Source organism: Odontomachus brunneus, unplaced genomic scaffold (genome assembly GCF_010583005.1).
Source record: "Odontomachus brunneus isolate Ranch 3 - 2012 unplaced genomic scaffold, Obru_v1 Obru_scaffold_028, whole genome shotgun sequence".
Classification (NCBI taxonomy): Eukaryota; Metazoa; Arthropoda; class Insecta; order Hymenoptera; family Formicidae; genus Odontomachus; species Odontomachus brunneus.
In genome coordinates, this window is record NW_022639478.1 from 1,526,637 (window position 1) to 1,531,858 (window position 5,222).

Genomic DNA, 5,222 nt, shown 5'->3' on the forward strand with positions numbered 1-5,222 from the left:
ACACACACACACACACACACACACACACACACACACACACACACACACACACACGCGCGCGCGAATTATTATATGCTATACGTAATAATGTTGCTACCAAAGAAGACGTGAAAAACATTGTAGATATTCGTATACATACATATAGGTTGAAGCACTCAAAACTGTCACCTTACTTTATACCAAATATTATTACCTCTAGAGAAAAACGGATCGGATAAAAGTTCCGTCTGTCTCAAAAGTTCAAAAGAAAATGTTTTTCTTGAGAGATGATAATATTAACGATAAGTCAAAGTGCGCGCCACAGTTTCAAGTGCCTCATCCCGTACATCACGACGCTTCGTATCAACGTTCGTAGTGTTTATACACTTTTACGTACGAATGTAGAAGTGAAAAAGATGAAATATTTTCGACGTGTCCCGAGTGCGGTCGAGATTACTCGCCGCGCCGCTCGGTCATTACGCGAATTGTAAAGCGAATAAAAGAACCGCGCTCAGAGAGTGTCGACTGTAAATACCTACATCTAAGTAGGACTGCATTAATGCCGATAAATGTACATGTCCTCCTCCGCCCGCGCTCTATATATGCACGTGCCCACATATATGTACGCACACGTGTACGTGCGCATAATTTGGGCCAGCACGAAGCGAGAAAGAGAGAGAGAGAGAGAGAGGGGGGAGGAAGGGAGAAAGAGAGAGAAGGAAGTAACAAGAATAACAATTACTTTGCTGCGTTATTACGCTCAACCAGTCGAAGTTATCTCGTTTGTCGTATCGTTTGTGAATTTTCAACGAGCCGATACATAAGATTCGTAAATACGATGCTCATATTGCATGGTAACATAACGCTTTCTATGTATTATTTTCGTCGAGGAAGACTGCAGTCTTGGATAGAGTTACAGATCTTTCAAATGACCAGAAAGGTGGGCAGCTTATTGACAGAGGGACATAGAAGTCGAATTTCAAAGTGCTGCTAATTTGAGTAACAAATCGGTGTTACGTATCGCATGTACTGAGTGTCTCTCGAGACTTTTCGAATTTTATTTTCAATACTTTTAAAACAAACAGCTCATATCGCACTTCCAATAGAACACTGCCGTGACGCCTGATTAAGATGCTCATTTTCGACGGTAAATGTATAAATTTTCGACTATTTACAAAAGGGATTTTCGATAAGCTGCAGATAAAGAAAATCCGATATTGTTCTTATCATTTCTTTTTATATCTGTACATATTATATAAAACACCGCTTTTTTCTTCTCGAAAACTCTCTTAGTCTACGCAATCTTTAGTAGTCTGCTACCGTCGGTGCACCATGGTTCACAAAGCACATTACGAAAAGTCGTATCTATGTAATCGGTATTTAGATTGCCCGTAAAGCGTACGACAACGCGAGCATTGTGTCATATGAGCGTTTTGACGCGAAAATACAGTTAGAGGAGACGTGAACAGAGATTCGTATTTTTGACAATAATATATTTTCATAAAGCTTTGTCTATTCAAATATTATTTCAACCTACGATATCTTTCTTTTCACTGAACAGCAGCGTTTGAGAATAACGCTATGTTAATTGTGCTTTTTGATTTTATCGGTGCTCCCCCTTTCTCTCCTCTCTCTCTCTCTCTCTATCTCTCTCTATTTATCTCGCAGGCGCGCGCGCGCTCGATCTACACAACAATATGCGAGGCTACGATTCAAAAGCCGCGCAACACAGAAATTAGGCTACATGAGTGAATTATAGCACGACAAATGACGACACATTTACTCCCTGTAGGACTCAATGGAGAAAGTAAAGCGGCTTTATAATACGTCACAAACAGCAATGTATAACGTCCTAACGACAATATCTTAATGATTTAATCGAGAAGACTCATCGAGAGAGCAGATATACGCTGGTACACTTCGCTGGTGCATTAAGAAGCATTGCGAAAACGAATTTTTGTCGTTCTCAGGATATCCTGTACGTTTCAACGTTGCCCATCAGAAGCAAAAGTACGCGAGTCTTCCTTTCGATATATATTTATAATTAGTCGAGACTATATATATATCCCCCCGTTTTACATTCGACTCGCTTTTATCGTCAAACGTTGCCTGCGAGCCAGACTCTGAATAGGGAGAGGGACTAAGAGGAATCCTGAAAATCGACGAGACTTGTACAGTGTCTTTCTAATTTTGACCGAAGCTATCGATGTTTTATGTACTTATGTATGTATGTATGCATGCATGCATGCATGCATGCATGCATGGATGTATGTATGTATGTATGTATGTATGTATGTATGTATGTACGTATATATGTATGTATGTATGTATGTATGTATGTATGTATAGATGTATGTATGTATAGATGTATGTATGTATATATGTATTATGTATATATGTATGTATGTATGTATATATGTGTGTATGTATGTACATACGTACTACATGCGCGTTTTAAACTACATTTTATGTCTTGTTCTGATGGTTGTAACGGCATCAACTAGCAAAGCGAATCGTTTCATTCACTTCGCCTTTCGTTATCGATAATATAACGTATGTATAGGGCTGGCTTAAGGTACACGCTTATGGCGTGTTATCTTCTTCATTGTGAGAATTCGGTATTTCAATATTTTACTGTACGAATTTGCTACTGTACGAAATTGTTAGCAATTATAGAGAAATTGATTGTTGTTAATAAATAAGGAAATAATGTCAAAGCGTAGCGTTCCCTTAAGCCTGACCATATATCACGGTAATGGCGAAAATTATGAATATCTTATGTCAAGGATTTACGGTACAATCGCGGGTGGTACTGTGTAACCATATACTTTTATCTCTTTAACGGATGCAACTTCGAGGAGCAACACCGTTACTTCTTGATCTATCGATATCCGGGTCGAAATTGCACACGTTTGATCAAGCCGACTACAAAATGCTCGCAATTCTTTAGAATTCGTCCTGACGTCCGCGGATATCTCACGCGCAGCCTGTAAACGGGTAGCGCTTAAAATTCGCTGCGAAGATGTATGGACTTTGCCTAAACGACGTGAATGAAGGAACGAGCGAACGAACGAACGAACGAACGAATGAATGAAAGAAAGAAAGAAAGAAGCGAACGAACAGGCGAGCGAACAAGCGAGAATGAAAGCTTAATATCAAACACATGTTGAAATATCGCAAATATGTAATAATCAAATTATATGTACATCGATAGATACGCGAGAGAATCTAATTATTTTAGATGTATGATAATTGGATGATAATTGTTAAGTAAGTGTAATTAACAGTAAGTTGTAACAATTGCAAGGATTGTCGCTCCTAAGTGACACAATCTTCCGTTCATTAGAGATCTGCGATTCGTCATATCTCGTATCATTCCGGTCCGGCAACGATCCTTTCTTACAAAATGTTCCCTTATGTGTATGATAGTATCGAGTGCAGCTGTGTAGGCAACGTGGCAAGTTGTATGTCTACCATTGCATGGGGATTGTAATGACAGCGAGTCGTTTCAATCAAGTCGTCATCGTGGACAGACGTCATTTGTGTGTATTCATGTGTCGACTGTCGAACACTTCGGAGCTTCGCAAACGGTAAAGGATTGCTATACGGTGCCACTCGAGACCGACGAATCGACAAAATTGGACGATCAAAGTGCACAATCTGACGAACGTATTCAATCAGATACAGAGGCAGATTGTCGGGACATTTTTCTAATACAAACAAAATTTCTAGATGTAATTATTATGATTGCAGTTGTTATTTTCCGCAAAAATTTCTCTTTCGTCTCTCTGCATTAACATCGATGACAAGAGAAGCGGAAAGACGCGATTTGTTCGAATTGTAGCATGAGCGCGCTGTCTACAAGCGACCATACCTTAAGAAGTTTAGAATTATATCGTATGTGTATATAATAGCTGTATCGCGTACACGCGCTCTGTAGTGTTGCGCCAGTGTTTAAAGTGCTACTTGCTTTCGTTTCAACTCGTGCGAATAATTTCTTCATGTCTTTCTTTTCATTGATGTTGCTGTAGTTGGATTGAATTTTATACATGGGCTGTTTCAGAATCACAGACGAAGTAAAAACGAATAGGAAGGTCTTGATAAACATAAGTCCGCAAGAGGTTAATCATTTTTTTTTTTTTAATATTTAGCTTTTTATTTTGCTGGCCAAGTTACACCGTTACCGTTACCGTTTGCACATCGATTCGTAAAATGCGTGTCCGTCGAGAAAACAAAATCGACAAGTGTCTAGGTTGCCTGTAAGTTATTGAACATTCTCAAGTTTGTTTCAGGACTCTCAAGTCTGTAATCAGTTGTTCCTCAGAGTATGTAACAATCCCGTACAAGAAAAACGCAGCTAACAAAATAAAAAGCTGAATATGTTTATTAAGACTTTCTTTTCTTTCGTTTATTTTTCCAACTTCTGTTAGCCAGTTAAGTTTTTACCTATAGTTCCAAAACAACCTGCATATTTTCATTTTTCCGAAATGAAATTCACAGATCTCATGTGTGTAGTGATGATGATGATGATGATGATGATAATGTAGCTACGATAAGGCAATCGAGCGAGTTTGCGGAGCTCACGATTACACCAAGGTGCGCCAAAAATGTCGACTGAATTTGACCGATTCATCGAGATATCTCTGCTGCTCGTGTAATGCGTGTATTGTTATTATTTATTTGGCTTACAGTTCGACTGATATCTTTCCTATTTTTATACTTTACTCTAAGAGCGCTAACATGAGATATATTATTCCCGAACAAATTTTGCACCAATAGACAATTCTTTATGTTATTTCCACGTAATATTCGACAAACGATCACCGCGCATCTTTTACGAGTAACGTTCTCTTTCTCCCCATTTCGTTTTCCTGCTTCTGCTCTCAACCATCTCTATCATCTATCTATCATCATCATTTCTCAGCTCTTCCTCTTTCCTTTTCTTTTTTCCTTTTTCTTCCTATTATTTCGTTTCTCTTCCAGTTTCGTAGACCAATTTCGTGATTCGCCTAAATCTTACGTGAAATAAAATGGAATAGAATCGCGGACAGGCAATAATCACGCGTGTATAAAATACCAAGGCCGAGACAGGACAATGTTCATAAACTATGTTATGTGTAATGAGGAAATGTCTTTTATTAACTCTTTTAAACGTCTTTTTCTCTCTTTCTCTCTCTTTCTCTCTCTCTCTCTCTCTCTCTCTCTCTCTCTCTCTCTCTCTCTCTCTCTCTCTCTCTCTCTCT